The sequence below is a fragment of the Schistocerca gregaria genome, chromosome X (assembly GCF_023897955.1).
Source record: "Schistocerca gregaria isolate iqSchGreg1 chromosome X, iqSchGreg1.2, whole genome shotgun sequence".
Lineage (NCBI taxonomy): Eukaryota > Metazoa > Arthropoda > Insecta > Orthoptera > Acrididae > Schistocerca > Schistocerca gregaria.
The window spans coordinates 654363493-654381194 of NC_064931.1; the positions used below are offsets into that span (position 1 = coordinate 654363493).

Genomic DNA, 17702 nt, shown 5'->3' on the forward strand with positions numbered 1-17702 from the left:
CTGTAGCCTGTTTCGTCTGGACATAGCTTGGATTTGAGGAGAGTAAAGCAGCCTGCTTGTTCTGCTGGTGTGCGGCAGCTTGCCTGCCTAGCTAACAGGCAAGCATGGGAAGATTAAAAGCGGAATGTGTAACCTCTGGTTTTGGCCCATGAATGTATTTAGGAGCAAGTAATACGTTTGTTAACTGTTATAGGTACTTTCGCTCTCAATATTTTAACAGCAAATCGTACAGTGATGCGCAGTCCGGTCTTGTAGTTTCTGTGACTCTGGATCTTCATAGCCGTGAAGTTTTCACGCTTACTGAACGATCCACTGAGAAAACGCGGTGCTGTTCTTCGGATCGTCTCTGTTTCGTGTATCATGCCTATCTGGTAAATGTATCGGTCGAACTGGAATTTTGAAGGCTACCTCGTCTATAGTTCTTGTAATGAATCGCTGTCTGACAGCTGTCTTCTCTTGCAAGATTGTCAGTCAGGCTGTAATTCTTTGTTAGTGTTTCAGATTCGGAGACGGGCTTTGGCTGGACTCAGTAAAAAAATGGTTCAAATGGCTCTGAGCACTATGGGACTTAACAGCTATGGTCATCAGTCCCCTAGAACTTAGAACTACTTAAACCTAACTAACCTAAGGACATTACACAACACCCAGTCATCACGAGGTGGACTCAGTAACATGTATATAAATAATAGCCGATTGTGACGACTACAGTTAATACAATTACTAATGGGGTTGAGAGGGATCTAAAGTCGAGTTGTAAAAAAGAACAGTAAGTTGAAAATTCATGATATTCCTCTTACGACAGTACATATAATATACAAAGGGGAAACATGTTACCAAAAATCTCGAATTCTTACATGTTACTCTAATAAACATTCGGAAGGATGTAGGCTATATAACGGGAACGTTGTCACCAAACACTCTCGAAAAGTTGGTGACGGATTTACTTCGAATTTTTTACACGTTGCTATAATAAATATTCATTCGGATGTAGCTACATATTTGCTAAACAAATGTGTACACATTTTCTGATAAAACCGACTACGAGAAAGAAAATCCTGTGCTGCGCATAAAAATGTGTGGCTTCATTTTCTTTCTTCCAGTTTCGTTTTCTTTGTCGCAGTCAGTTTTACGTATAATTCAAGACACTAAAAACAAGAAAAATTGTCTCTCCCGTATATACTCCGTATATCTAATTTTAAACAAAAGTTGTATACACAAAAATCTGTTGTTCTTGTTTTCTTCCCCACAGTCGGTTTCAACAGAAAACAGGGAACTTGTATTTATGACTTATCGGCTTACGATTATAATACTAGTACCGAATCTGAGTCATCCGAAGCTTTCTAATCCTATCCGTTCGCACATTAAAACTATGCGAAATACTGTCAATCAATCTTTTGTTCTCACAATCAAGCAAATGGAGAGGTCTCTCTCAAACCCCATATACCAATGATCCCACAAGCTTTACCCATTCGCTTTAAACCACTCAAATATCCAATAAATGTTTCGTTTGCAATAACAATAAACAAGACTTTAGGTCAGAGGGATGGGGGGAAGAGGAGATGGGCAGAGAGGTGAGGTGAAAATGGACATAGAGGGGGGAAGGAAGGGATGGACAGGCAGAGGGAAAAGGAGGGGATGGAGTGAGATAAGAACGAGGTGGTGATTGACAGAGAGGAGGAAGAGGGGGAGATGGACAGGGAGGAGAAGGCGATTAGGATGTATATCCAATTCCCATCTACATTTAGCAATTGCGAAACATAGCCAGGTTCCCCAGTATTTATATATGAATATGAGCTTTAGTGGCAGTTGTCAGTTACAGTAAGTCCAGGTTGTTTTGGTCACGTCATTTTTGTTCTCCACCACCGTTGAAAAAGATACAGGTGCTGTGTATCAACATAGCAAGTAGTAACTGAAGGCATGTATTTATGTTTTTACACTTTACGCGGGAGTGACATTGGAGTTGTAATTTTATTTTATTAGTTTTTAAAAATTATAAAAAGTTATGAACTACTCTTGTTATGTTGTCAAAAAAGAAAAAAAAATAGGTTCCATAAAATATTTGTACGCTACACTAACTTTGTTTTATCATTTAGTCATTAACGTAAAAAAATTAATACTACACTCTGACACTTAAAACCTGGAAAAGATGCAGAAATTTGCTGCTCTAAAAGGCAAGACCTTTACAGCTTACACATCCATGCAGATTGTACCTGCTTTACACTGCGTACCAAAGTGCTGCAATAACATATTTGTTTCCATGGTCAGACAGTAAGTAGACAACGAGCTCGTAAATGGAAACACACACGTGTCAGAATGAGTGTCTTACTCGCAGGTAATATACTGCGTCACATGTGTAACCTAACTGTGACCTCTGGTAACAGTATGGGCCAAAAGTAGTGGTTTTACGACTTCCTGCACAGTACATGTGTTGGGAGTTATACGTCCCTGTCCAAACGAAAATAATAAAGCCGCTACACACTGAAGGCAGTCTGCTATGTTGATTCACGTGACTGCTATGCTGTTCGTTAACAGTTTGAAGTCGTATATGATACCATAAACTTTTGTTAAATTTTGTTGTGATAAACACTTTTTGTGTTTCTCATTTTCTGGGCACATGGTATCTTGCGAAGGACTGATGCGAAAGAAACAGTGGTACTACTCTTGACAGACCCTTTTAAGTCTTATCGCATTTATCTTGATATTAATGATAACCGAAATTCTACAGAATATGTCCCTGTAGTCCTCGACATCGGAAAAGTATTCGTCACAACTTACAACGCCGCAGGCTACCACAGGAAACTCTGTCGAGGCCGGCAGATAAAAATAAACGTAAATTTCGGAATTTAAACCGACAGGCGGCATAATCAAGAAGGTAAACCTGCAATCAAAATGAAGGCTAATTTGAACGACGTAGTGGTTTCCTAGGCGTGATCACTTTAGGTATTCTCTTGTCTTTCTCAACACACTGAATTGAGGGCCGCGTGGAGTGGCCCGCGGTTAGAGGCGGCATGTCACTGATTTCGCGGCCCCTCCCGCCGGAGGTTCGAGTCCTCCCTCGGGCATGGGTGTGTGTGTTGTTCTTAGCACAAGTTAGTTTAAGTAGTGTGTAAGCCTAGGGAGCGATGACCTCAGCAGTTTCGTCCTTTAGGAACTCACACATCTAAACACACTGAATTGACCCACACAACCACTGCTAAAGGCCCTACGGTTTAACGTGGTTTCCGAAACACGTTAAAATTCTCATTTTTCACATTGATAAATCGTAGCCATATTTGAAAGAAGCGATGGGGACATAAAAAAGTTCGGGAACTACCTGCGGATCGAACCCCGGAGCCACTAATATTTCGTAATGTAGTGTAAAAGTGTTTCAACGAATGTCATATGCTAAGGGCATAGTTTTTATTGCTCGGTTAGAGCTGCAGTTCCTTTATTTACTGTGATGTGGAAGCAGCTATTTTTTTATGCTCTCGGTTGTCAGTCGTTTGAGAAGCACGCTATTTCGACAGCGTACCTTGTCGTCTTCTTCAGGTAATACGTGTAGAGGATGCCACACCATCATGTGTGGTGGTGGCTGTTTAGGGCGTGAATGCCAGTATCAGCCTGGAGCTGTGTGTTTTATTCTGTTGGGGCATAGTTTCTTTTCCATATTGGGATGTTTCCTGGCTACTTTGCGTGTACTACTTTGTCTCGTGCCTTTATTTATAATTCTTTTACCTTGTGGAATTCTACATTCCTTAATTACCTTATTGTTTTGGGAAACCACCTGTGAACACCTCAATCGAGATGGGTATCGTTTTTTTTTCGTTTATTTAGGTGTCTGTCTTTTGTGAATATACTGTAAGCCAGATTACATATCGTCTGTTTCGATAGGCTGTCGCGCATTTGCTTATTATTTGCTTTTGTTTGTAAGGTCACACATAGGGTGGGGTTGTCTTTGATACATCGCGCCTTTATACTCCTGTCGCTCCCCGAGCTTTCCCTCACAACCTGGTCGCGCGCCGCGTCTGTCGGAGTGATGGCGGGTCGCGATCGCCGAATGTTGGGCGCGAACTCCGCTCACTCAATGCTTCTGCCGCCCCCGTCGAGCTTGTAAGTCGCCCTCGGCAGCCGTTGTGGCTTCAGTTGGCAGAGCACTGGGTCCAATTGAGAGTGAAGACGATGTCTGTATCGACCTGGCCGTCGACCACTGGTATTTAAACAGCCTCCTTCAGAACATAATCACAAAACTGCGAAGTCTGGCCCATCAGTTCCGTTTGGTCTTATTTCTTCGCGTCCCTCGTAGCTACGCGGTGTTCCGCAACCGCAGAGTCTTCCACTGGAGTTCATCTATCATCTCCGTAACGCTTTCGCGATTACTAAATGATCCTGTAACGAAGCGCGCTGCTCTCCGTTGGATCTTCTCTATCTCTTCTATCAACCCTGTCTGGTGCGGATCCCACACTGCTGAGCAGTATTCAAGCAGTGGGCGAACAAGCGTACTGTAACCTACTTCCTTTGTTGTCGGATTGCATTTCCTTAGGATTCTTCCAATGAATCTCAATCTGGCATCTGCTTTACCGACGATCAACTTTATATGATCATTCCACGCTGTGAACGATGATGGTAGCTGGCAGCGTGGAGATACAAATGAGTTAAGGTGACTCCCCGGGAAAAGCCAATTTCCATGTGCGGCATTCGCCAATTGTCGAACATTAGGCTAAAGTGAGAGAATTCTTATTAATATTTGCAATCAAAATAAATAATAAAAAAAAGAAACTGGCCATGCTACCTGTTAAATGTGAGCAATGTGCTTCCGTGTCGATCCTTTTCAATGATGTTCGTCAGTAATTGTCAGCGTGTCATTGCACATTAATAATTACTATTTAAGGAAATCGAGGTTTACCTGCGAAAAAGACTGAGTGCCATTGCTCTTATGCTAAGCTATGCACGATCCTCTCGCTGAATATGTGGCATACACACCGTAGATCCGCTCGCAGACGGATTACGAACAGGATACAGGAATTCCAATCATCAGTGGCGCCGAACGCGATGTTGCACTGTTTGAGACAACAGACTTGGATTAGGAGGGGGGTGGGGGGAGGGGAGGTTAGTATCAAACCCATCTCGAATCACACAGAATGTGCTTTTGCGTCGTTTCTTAAGTCGCTTGGGGCGAATGTTTGATCCATTTTTTAAAAAACAAGACGACGGACGATTTCATTCCTGTCCGTAATAACCATGACCGTGAGCGCCACAGGAGGTTAAGCTTTGAAGATCAAATTTCAAGCTTGCTTCTTTTCTTGTGTCAGATTCTTTAAATAGTCTCTTGAACGTTAAATCCGCGCTAACATTAATTTAGTCCACCGCCTATAAATCAACAAAATACAAACATGGAGGCACATTTAATCCCAGTCTTTTGTGTGGCAGTTATTCAGTAGACAGCTCTTGCTGAACATATCGACTGCTTCTACTAACCAATACACTAAACAAGAATTATAACAGAATAAATTTTCGTTCTGCAACGGAGAGTGCTCTGATTCTAAACTTCCTGGCAGGTTAAAACTATATGTCTGATCGGGACGCGAACTGGAAACCTTTGCCTTTCCGGGCAAGTGCTCAACAACCATCTGATATCTCTCTCTCTCTCTCTCTCTCTCTCTCTCTCTCTCTCTCTGTCTCTCTCCCCCCCTCTCCCTCCCCCTCCCTCTCCCTTTCCTCCCCCCTCCCACCCTTTCCCCCTCCCTCCCCTTCTTCATCGAACTACGTCTTACGATCAGTAGTTGAGTTTTTTATGTACTTCACTCGTGTGTCTCATGATGTTGACACTGAACCATGCCATTACGTGCTCTGGTATTTGTGCATTTGTGAATTTCTGTTGGTGCCGTAACGTAACGTTTTGTGTGCCATTTTTGTGTGTTACAGGTCGTTACGGAATTTCCGCGCTGAGTTCCGTCGATCGAAGGGTGCTATGGTGGAGACAAGCGAAAGCTTGTCTGTGACGGCCCGGGGTCGGTTGCCACTCGGGTGTACGTGGTGTTTCTGAACTTCCTCTGATGGCCACCGTGATCGCTGTGGAGTCCTAGAGCTGGTACAGAGTAGGAACGTGAGTAACATAGACTTGTAGTTAGCATTCTGTGTGCAAGCCCTTCCTATGCAATGAACAGTTTTGTCGTTAATCTGCTTGCTTAAAAATAAGAAACTGAACACAATACTAATTAGGAATATCAATTTTTACCAGCGAAATATTGTTTCATTATTTAAATCTTGGTTTGCGGCGACATAAGAATAAACGCTTGAATTATCTTGCAGCACCTGCGACGATCAAGGCTTTCGATAAGAGGAATTAGGACTATTTTATCTAGTCATTAGTTGGGAACAGAACGCCAAACCCCACAGAGCAAGTTTATCATCAGCGTGCGTTGTCAAGTGTCCATCAATGTAGTGTAACTGCGATGAGGGCACGTGTGTAGACTTGTGTTTATGTTCCTGTGGATGAATATAGAAATGAAAATACGTTGAGGGTGAGGCCCACTGTTTGCATAAAGGCTACTTCTCTAGCATAGTTCCAAGAGAGACGTCCAGTATAACGTCCCAATTTGACGGAGGGAGCTTTATCAGCAAGGTCACATGTCTTCTCTGCATGAACTGCTACGTTCACTTTGGTGATTAGGAAATGTACGCCACCACCCATATTCTTTCTTGTAACTGGCAACGACAGTTTATTACACCACCTAGATTCGAACACGTTACCTCTGTGTGTGGCCCCACTGAATAAGCGTGCGTTAGTGATTGCAGCTGAAGAGATAGTAGAACTATACGCGTTAAAAGTCTTATGTAGATACGCTGTGTTAAATGAAAACTATCGATACTTTAGTCGTGAATAGTAGCATACTCATGCCTTTAGGCATCCATATTTTTCTTTAGTGAAAGATTAACTAAAAATTATATTTTTTGAGTTACACCCTTCTTCCATCAATAACTACATGTATTTATACTAATGAATTCAATACCTGCTTAAAAGTATAATGACACCTGTTACTGGTCAATAATAATATGGGATGTATATATGTCCGAAAGAACAGACACCATCGGTGACCATGCAGCTCGTTAGAATGAAGTAACAATGAAATGAATACCCCTAGCTGCTCACAGGCGTTGATATAAGTCAACGGGGACAGTTGAAAATGTCTGCACCGACCGGGACACGAACCCGGGATCTCCTGCTTACATGGCAGATGCTCTATCAATCGCTTTTGTTCGTTGCATCTGCTCGGGGCGGACGCCCTAAGACATCCATTTATGTTCGTTGTTGATCCATTAACTCAGGTTTTTTTTAATTTTTTTATTAAAGAGGGCAGCTAACCCTCTGACCGAACACGCTGAGCTACTATGCCGGCATCTTTCTGAGCCACCGAGGACACAGAGGAATAGTGCGACTGTAGGGACTTATCTCTGGCACGCCTCCCGAGAGACCCACATTTGCAACTTGTTGTCCTGCACTGTGTTCATAGTGCCCCTGCCCATTATACTCATTACTCGCGGCTTTACTGACGATTCCCGTAAGAGTTCGTGCGCTGTTTGCCCATCCGCACAGAAGAAGATGGTCAAATGGCCTGTGAGCATTAACTGTATACAGGGTGTTACAAAAAGGTACGGCCAAACTTTCAGGAAACATTCCTCACACACAAATAAAGAAAAGATGTTATGTGGACATGTGTCCGGAAACGCTTAATTTCCATGTAAGAGCTCATTTTAGTTTCGTCACCTACGCTTCCACCTACGCTCAATGGAGCACGTTATCATGATTTCATACGGGATACTCTACCTGTGCTGCTAGAACATGTGCCTTTACAGGTAAGACACAACATGTGGTACATGCGCGATGGAGCTCCTGCACATTTCAGTCGAAGTGTTCGTACGCTTCTCAACAACAGATTCGGTGACCGATGGATTGGTAGAGGCGGATTAATTCCATGACCTCCACGCTCTCTTGACCTCAACCCTCTTGACTTTCATTTATGGGGGCATTTGAAAGCTCTTGTTTACACAACCCCGGTACGAAATGTAGAGACTCTTCGCGCTTGTATTGTGGACGGCTGTGATACAATACGCCATTCTCCAGGGCTGCATCAGCGGATCAGGGATTCCATGTGACGGAGGGTGGGTGCATGTATCCTAACGGAGGACATTTTGAACATTTCCTGTAACAAAGTGTTTGAAGTCACGCTGGTACGTTCTGTTGCTGTGTGTTTCCATTCCATGATTAATGTGATTTGAAAAGAAGTAATGAAATTAGCTCTAACATGGAAAGTAAGCGTTTCCGTACACATGTCCACATAACATATTTTCTTTCTTTGTGTGTGAGGAATGTTTCCTGAAAGTTTGGCAGTACCTTTTTGTAACACCCTGTATATGCAGATGATAGGATGGTATCTGTTAAGGCTCACCGTCCATTTGACCATCTTCTTCTGTGCGGATGCACAAACTCTTACGGGAATCGGCAGTAAAGCCGCGAGTAATTAGTATTAGTGCAGGACAATAAGTTGCGAATGTGGGTCTCACGGGAGGCGTGCCAGAGATAAGTCCCTGCAATCGCACTATTCTTCTGTGTCCTCGGTGGCTCAGATGGGTAGAACGTCTGCCATGTAAGCAGGAGATCCCGCGTTCGAGTCCCGGTCGGGGCACATATTTTCAACTGTTCCCATTGACTTATATCAACGTCTGTAAGCAGCTAGGGGTATTCATTTCATTGTAATGTGCGGTGTGTCCACCCTTTGCCTTTATGACGGCTTTAACTCTATTTGCGGCACTTTCAATGAGGTATCTGAATTTCTGTGCGGGAATGGCAGTCCATTCTTTCTCACGAGCCAAAACCAAAGAAACTAGTGTTATTGGACGCTGGGGTCTGGAGCAAAGACGACACTTTACCTCATCCCAAAAGTGTTCAGTTGCGTTAAGATCGGGTTTCTGTGGTGGCCAGTCCATTTCAGGAATGTTATTTTCCACAGTCTCACAGATGTTGCTCTATGACAGGGTGTATTGTCACGCTTATACAAACATTCATCGTCGCCCAGCTATACCTCCACTGTAAGCAGTATACAATGCTGTAAAATACGTTCATATCCATCCACGTTTATCGTTTTCTTAAGCGTAATAAGGGGACCACATTATAACCACGGAAAACACCCCTATAACGTAACACCGCGTCCTCCGTACTTCATTACACGGACCAGACATGATGGCTGGTAACGTTCACCAGGCATTCGCGCAACCCAAGCCCTTCCGTAAGTACAGTACGATTTACCATTCACAATCATTCGTTTCCAGTCATCTACTGTCCAGTGGCATCGCTCTTTGCACTACCTCAAGCGCCTCTTGGCACTGACAGCAGAAAAGTGTGGCTTATGAAAAGGTACCTGATCATTTTACCTCGTCCTCTTTAATCCCTGTGCTAGCTGGACTGCTCCCAGCGCTTTTTAACCCACAAGTGATTATTTTCGCTGATTTCATGCGACTTTTACAGCCACCCTTAGCAGTGATCGACGGTCCCTGCCCGCCAGTGAGTGATGCCTTCCAGGCCATCCCAACATTCGACATGGGGAGCTTTAGAGGTCTGTAATGTCCTGAGGGTTTGTTACTTAGGTGGCATCCACGACTAGTCGACATTCCAAATCACTGAGCTCTCCTGGCGGACCCATTCTTCTGATACTTCTCCACTAAACACATCACTGCTCTCTGGCCAGTGTGGCCGAGCGGTTGTAGGCGCTTCAGTCTGGAACCGCGCGACCGCTACGGTCGCAGGTTCGAATCCTGCTCGGGCGTGGATGTGTGTGATGTCCTTAGCTTAGTTAGGCTTAAATAGTTCTAAGTTTTAGGGGACTAATGGCCTCAGATGTTAAGTCCCATAGTGCTCAGAGTCATTTTGAACATTACTGCCTGCCTTCTTTTGTATTGGCGGTCCCGCTTGTCGTGGCATCTAGTGGTCAATTCCGCATTGCGTAGGGGTGTCCGGGTACTTTCGATCCGATAGTGTATAAAAACACAAGTTCGGCGGTATATACTTAGTGCTACCCATGCGAAGTCGGGGCGTGTCGCTAGTCTGTGATAAAAAGATTATCTCAAGCTACATTTTTTGATTCACACCCTTCTTCCATTCGCGACGACTTTTATTTGCACTAACAAATATGTAAAGCTCTATTCAGTCTGTCGTTATTTTGCTAAGAAAAATAATTTTGCGCTGCTGTTGTTGTAGGAGGCGGCGGGGGATTTCTTAAATGCTTCTTCATATTTGAAGAATTTTCCGAAGACTTCAAAAATTTTAAAACAGATTTTCACATCACTTCATTATTACCCAGTTTGTAGAAATAATGTCAAGTTTCACTTTTGGTAGCTGCCATTTTGCCTGCTGACTTAGTAACTCTTGCACTTTCAGTTTTAAACAATAATTTAAAAAGATATAAGTCCTTTCGAAAAACATTGAGGATACCAAGTGGAACTGCCAACGAAACTTTGTCGTTCGATTGTTGGCCCGTTGGTGCTGGCCCATTCAGTTGTCAAAAGTACTGAAATTGAATTGTGCGGCGAAAATTTTGCGTAGATTATTAACATTTATAGTAAATTGTTACTAAGCTCATTCGATGGGATACCTGCTTTAAAGTAGTGATGTGAGTAAAAGTATCAATTTAAAAGCGTCAAGTAAGCAACTATCGTTATGGAGATAAAAATACTTGATGCCAACACGTGTATATACTTTTTGAGTGTCGCTAGTCGTATGGCATTATTAGCTGCGACTCGCTTCAGGTGTTGCTCAGCCGCTTAATTGGAAAGGCTATCCTTTTGCTCGCACAATGGGACCTTTCCTTCGCGGAGTATATGTGTTGCACCGAAAGTATGTGAGCCCGTTGTAGGTTGTTTTGGTGATGTTGAAGGGAGAGGGTGAAACCCGATTCTGTGCAAGTGGATTATGAGTTGGTTCAAACACTGATCTCAAGGTCACAGATACGCACGTCTGGTGTCAGGTTACACTCTTGGCTGATAATCGAGGTCACGCTCCTCCCCCAGGAAAACACTGGGAATTGATCTAGGTCAGCCAGAGGAACGCCGACCACCCCCCTCCCTTCTACACCCCCATCACCCTGAACAGATTGGATTGAAGCACCCACCCCCATCTTCGTGTTTTATAACTGGGACTCTTGAGCGGGTAGGGTGCACTCTGGAGGTGGACATCATAGGGAGAGGATCAGGCCGCGTCTGTTTGTTAGTAACAAATTAATAAATTAAAAGGAAAGTCAGCGTTGGCCGTAATATTGATGTTTTATTGATGGCAGTATCGATTTTCGATCACATAGTGATCATCTTCAGCGCTGATACGTACAAATTAAACTCAGACACTGGTATCAAGTTATCAATAACCAAAACTGAGAAGCGATCAGTTTCGGTTATTGATAACTTGATAACAGTGTCTTGAATTTAACTTGTACGTATCAGCACTAAAGATGATCACTATGTGATCGAAAATCGATTCTGCCATCAATAAAACATCAATTTTATGGCCAACGCTGACTTTCCTTTTAATTTAACATACATGGTCGCCAATCAACAAATTAATAATATGCGATTTACGTCTTTTGAGGCCCCAGTGGAGACCACACCCATGCTGATATCTGAGAACTCTCATTCTTCCATATTTTCCGCAGTTTTACGTATTTTTCCGTATTATCCACATTTTTTCGTATTACGATTTTACGTATTTTATTGCGTTACATGAGTTCCATACCACTGCTCTCGACGTTGCGTCGACGTCATGAAGCTGTCGGCCAATCACAATGCAGCATGTGCCCGAATTATTTATCACAGCTAAGCCACTACTTCATCACTAGTGTGTGTGTGTGTGTGTGTGTGTGTGTGTGTGTGTGTGTGTGTGTTCTTAGAGTACATTTCGTGATAGGGCCACACACACACACACACACACACACACACACACACACACACACACACACACACCACGAAGGACTTGTCAGAATGGGACGGAAATCGATAAGTGCGGTGTATATGTGCAGACAAAAAATTGATTACAATTTTTAAAAAATTGAATGAATTAATTAAGAGAAGGAGCCAGTCAGTCACGCGTTACTCCACCTCTGGCGCTTATGCGAGCTGTTATTCGACTTGGCAGAGTTCTTGGATGTCTGCCGGCCGCGGTGGCCGAGCGGTTCTAGGCGCTTCAGTCCGGAACCGCGCGACTGCTACGGTTGCATGTTCGAATCCTGCCTCTGGCATGGATGTGTGTGATGTCCTTAGGTTATTTAGGTTTAAGTAGTTCTAAGTTCTAGGGGACTGATGACCTCAGATGTTTAGTCCCATAGTGCTCAGAGCCATTTGAACCATTTGTTGGATGTCCTCCTGAGCGATATCGTGCCAAATTCTGTCGTATCGTTGCTTTATATCGTAAAAGTCCGAAGATGGTTGGAGGGCCCTGGTCATAATCGTCCAAACGGTCTCCGTTGTGGAGAGACCCGACGAGCTATCTGGCCAATGAAGGGTTTGGCAAGCACAAAGATATTCAGTAGAAACTCGCTGTATGAACCCTGGCATTGCCTTGCTGTAATGTAAGCCCCGGATGGCTTCCCATGGAGGGCAACAAAACGGGGCGTGGAATATCGCCGACTTACCGCTGTACTGTAAGGGTGCCGCGGATGACAACCAAAGGGGTTCTGCTAAGAAAAGACCATCATTCCCAGTTGTCGCGCCTTATGGCGGACGGCAGTCAGGTTGGTATCCCACCGCCGTGCGGGACATCTCCAGATACGTCATCGCTAGTCATCGGGGCTTATTTCGAAGCGGAACTCTTCACTGAAGACAATTCTACTCCAGGCAACGAGAGTCCAGGCTGAAGACGTGTCTTGAGACGCCCCGGTAGAAGCAGAACACCAAACTGTTTATGCGCCTGACATACAGCCCAACAAGCAGGAGTGATGGTCTGGGATGACATTTCATTTCATAGCACAACCTCCGGCCATCCGTGGTACCGTTACAGCTCAGCGGTACGTCGACATTAGTCTACGCCCCGTTTTGTTGCCCTCATGGCATGCAATCCTGGGCTTACATTTGGGCAAGATAATACCGGCCCGCACATGGCGACAGTTCCTACCGCTTGTCACGTGCTTGCCAAACCCTACCTTGGCCAGCAAGGTCACCAGATCTTTCCCCAGTTGAAAACTTTTGGAGCATTGACCCAGGGCCTTCCGACCGTATCGGAATTTTGACGCTCTAACGCACCAATTGGACAGAATTTGGCACGATCTTCCTCAGGACATCCAACAACTCTCTCAACCAATGCCAAGGCGAATAAATGACTGCATAGGAGCCAGGTGTGAACCAATACGTTATAGAACGGCTCAATTTGGAAAGATCTTTCTCTTGAACAAACCATCAAATTTTTCAGAAACTGTAATCATTTGTTTGTTTGTGCATGTACATCACATTCGTATAGCTCCTTTGTGACGCGTCGTTTTTTTTTTCTATTAGAACTTATTACGGGAAAATACCAACAAAAAAATGTTGAGTGAGGTAGAAGACTCACAGATTTCGTTACAAAGCAAGACATTGTATCTAAATTTTATTCCTGCGAATTATTAGACGTTTGTGGAAATTGTCAGTTTATTTACATATGTGCGTCCATCACATTGGTGAGGTTAAAATGAAGGGAACACCTAGCAGAAATACCACAGCTCGTTATACAAACCCTTGCGAAGCTCTCCCTATAGTACCAGGGTTTGTTAAAACGAGCCAGTCCTCTTATTGATGGAAACTATGACGACATAGCACACACACACGTGTAAAATCTTATGGGACTTAACTGCTAACGTCATCAGTCCCTAAGCTTACACACTAATTAACCTAAATTATCCTAAGGACAAAAACACACACCCATGCCCGAGGAAGGACTCGAACCTCCGCCGGGACCAGCCGCACAGTCCATGACTGCAGCGCCTTAGCCCGCTCGGCTAATCCCGCACGGCGACAAAATACAATCCTATGTAACTCTTGCAATATGAATGTGCGACATCATTATAAAACTCGTAATTAATCCGGTACTTGTGTCCTCGACACGCACAAATTAAACTGAGTAACGGTCGCAGTGCAGCAACAATAAAGTATTTCGACATACGCAGTCATAGACTTACAGAGGTCACGAAACCTGTCGCGCTATACCGTGAAATGCGACCTACAGAGAGCTGCAGAATTTGCTAGATTCAACTTGTGAGCAACACACTCACAATGACTACTGGGGGAGGGAAAAAAAGATGATCTGCACATACCTGATAACAGTAGAATCAGCGCCATTTCTTCTCGATTCCTGCGACTGTCTGCACCACCACAAGACTTCAAGCAGCTCACAGGTGTCTTCACAGAAGTTCTTCCTGCGTTAGTGAAACGACTAGCCCCGAGAAAGAACGTGCAGACACTGGATGGCGACTGGAAATACTCCCACGCGTCAGAGAATTCGCACCCTGAGGACTGTTTGGCGTAATTGTCAAATTCCTTCCCCATCGCCTATGAATTTCCATCACATCATCCATAGGCTGCTCTGCGACCGGTAAAGAAACAGCAGCCGAGTACTTTCCACAAACTAGTTACAGCGTCTCTAGTCGCAAGAAGCTGGTTGACAGGGACAGTCTATGTCACCTATTGAAGACGCGAAGCAGCCAGCGGACGCTGGTATGAATAAAAGCCTTCTAAAAGATTCTCATATTACACATATCTCTAAACACTGAGCATAATTCCAGCAATGACATACTACTAATATTATAAAGTTTAACTGCTCAGCCTTCCATAGGTGGATCAATTTCCGCAATGTACACCTCCACCACTCCTCCGGTCAGATGTGGGTGGATCCATTCTGAATATTACCCTGGAATTATTGTGTAGGCGGATCCACCACAATAATTGTCGTGGACCTTTTCACAGGTGTCTCTGTCCTCAACAAAATTTCCGGACATACACTCCTGGAAATTGAAATAAGAACACCGTGAATTCATTGTCCCAGGAAGGGGAAACTTTATTGACACATTCCTGGGGTCAGATACATCACATGATCACACTGACAGAACCACAGGCACATAGACACAGGCAACAGAGCATGCACAATGTCGGCACTAGTACAGTGTATATCCACCTTTCGCAGCAATGCAGGCTGCTATTCTCCCATGGATACGATCGTAGAGATGCTGGATGTAGTCCTGTGGAACGGCTAGCCATGCCATTTCCACCTGGCGCCTCAGTTGGACCAGCGTTCGTGCTGGACGTGCAGACCGCGTGAGACGACACTTCATCCAGTCCCAAACATGCTCAATGGGGGACAGAGCCGGAGATCTTGCTGGCCAGGGTAGTTGACTTACACCTTCTAGAGCACGTTGGGTGGCACGGGATACATGCGGACGTGCATTGTCCTGTTGGAACAGCAAGTTCCCTTGCCGGTCTAGGAATGGTAGAACGATGGGTTCGATGACGGTTTGGATGTACCGTGCACTATCCAGTGTCCCCTCGACGATCACCAGAGGTGTACGGCCAGTGTAGGAGATCGCTCCCCACACCATGATGCCGGGTGTTGGCCCTGTGTGCCTCGGTCGTATGCAGTCCTGATTGTGGCGCTCACCTGCACGGTGCGAAACGCGCATACGACCATCATTGGCACCAAGGCAGAAGCGACTCTCATCGCTGAAGACGACACGTCTCCATTCGTCCCTCCATTCACGTCTGTCGCGACACCACTGGAGGCGGGCTGCACGATGTTGGGGCGTGAGCGGAAGACGGCCTAACGGTGTGCGGGACCGTAGCCCAGCTTCATGGAGACGGTTGCGAATGGTCCTCGCCGATACCCCAGGAGCAACAGTGTCCCTAATTTGCTGGGAAGTGGCTGTGCGGTCCCCTACGGCACTGCGTAGGATCCTACGGTCTTGGCGTGCATCCGTGCGTCGCTGCGGTCTGGTCCCAGGTCGATTGGCACGTGCACCTTCCGCCGACCACTGGCGACAACATCGATGTACTGTGGAGACCTCACGCCCCACGTGTTGAGCAGTTCGGCGGTACGTCCACCCGGCCTCCCGCATGCCCACTATTCGCCCTCGCTCAAAGTCCGTCAACTGCACATACGGTTCACGTCCACGCTGTCGCGGCATGCTACCAGTGTTAAAGACTGCGATGGAGCTCCGTATGCCACGGCAAACTGGCTGACACTGACGGCGGCGGTGCACAAATGCTGCGCAGCTAGCGCCATTCGACGGCCAACACCGCGGTTCCTGGTGTGTCCGCTGTGCCGTGCGTGTGATCATTGCTTGTACAGCCCTCTCGCAGTGTCCGGAGCTAGTATGGTGGGTCTGACACACCGGTGTCAATGTGTTCTTTTTTCCATTTCCAGGAGTGTAGTACATCCAACCCAGATAATATTCCTGGATATAGCGAATGTTTGATCCACCCTGAACAGTATTCCCAGATGTACTCGGGGGCACAGATCCACTTTTTGGGAGTACTCGGAATCCACCCCAGGACACTGCCACCTCCCGCCCACACCCACAGCCCCCACCCCCCACCCCGTGCCCCGATGTCGATGTCGCATTCGGCGTCAGAAGGGGAAGGAGCCGACACACAAAATAGCTTAACATTATTACCTCCACAGCAAACCACACACATGCAGTGTGTTTTAGCATTGGCTTTGGCGCTAAGGGTTGTCATTTGAAGGAAGAAGCATAGTTTATAGATACCCTGCATAGGTTGGGAATCACTATCATGGTAACAAAATAGCAACCTAAACTTGGTAATGTAAGCAATAAGAGCACATATGCACTTGTACATTGACATACAGAATATGGAGAAACGTCGAGAAAACGGAAAATGTGGAAAAGTGTAAAAATGGCAAAAATGAGGTAAAATCCGATTACGACATGATCGAATGGTATATCTGTATTTATACCCCAGAAGTAGCTGAAAGTTTTAACGTAATAAGCAGTAGATCGAGGTGCCTAGAGATATCTTGAATGCTTTCCTAGGAAGTAACGGGGAATGGAGAACTACACTGCTGGCCATTAAAATTTCTACACCTAGTAGAAATTCAGATGATAAACGGGTATTAATTAGACAAATATATTATACTAGAACTGACATGTGATTACATTTCCACGCAATTTGGGTGCATACATCCTGAGAAATCAGTACCCAGAACAACCACCTCTGGCCGTAATAACGGCCTTGATACGCCTGGGCATTGAGTCAAACAGAGCTAGGATGGCGTGTACAGGTACAGGTGCCCATGAAGCTTCAACACGATAGCACAGTTCATCAAGAGTAGTTCAAATGGTTCAAATGGCTCTGAGCACTATGGGACTCAACTGCTGTGGTCATTAGTCCCCTAGAACTTAGAACTACTTAAACCTAACTAACCTAAGGACATCACACACATCCATGCCCGAGGCAGGATTCGAACCTGCGACCGTAGTAGTCGCACGGTTCCGGACTGCGCGCCTAGAACCGCGAGACCACCGCGGCTGGCATCAAGAGTAGTGACTGGCGTATTGTGACGAGCCAGTTGCTCGGCCAACATTGACCAGACGTTTTCAATTGGTGAGAGATCTGGAGAATGTGCTGGCCAGGGCAGCAGTCGAACATTTTCTGGAGAATGTGCTGGCCAGGGCAGCAGTCGAACATTTTCTGTATCCAGAAAGGCC

General features: G+C 45.3%; 1 protein-coding gene across 6 annotated transcripts in view; it reads left to right on the plus strand.

Moving 5' to 3' along the window:
- The window catches only part of LOC126297687 (uncharacterized), a 268259-nt gene that overhangs the window by 152296 nt on the left and 98261 nt on the right, over positions 1–17702 (plus strand). For all 6 annotated transcript variants that reach the window (XM_049988800.1, XM_049988799.1, XM_049988801.1 and 3 more), the window contains one exon: positions 5902–6082. The gene's annotated coding sequence lies outside the window, so the exon portion shown is untranslated. The remainder of the gene's footprint in view (positions 1–5901; positions 6083–17702) is intronic.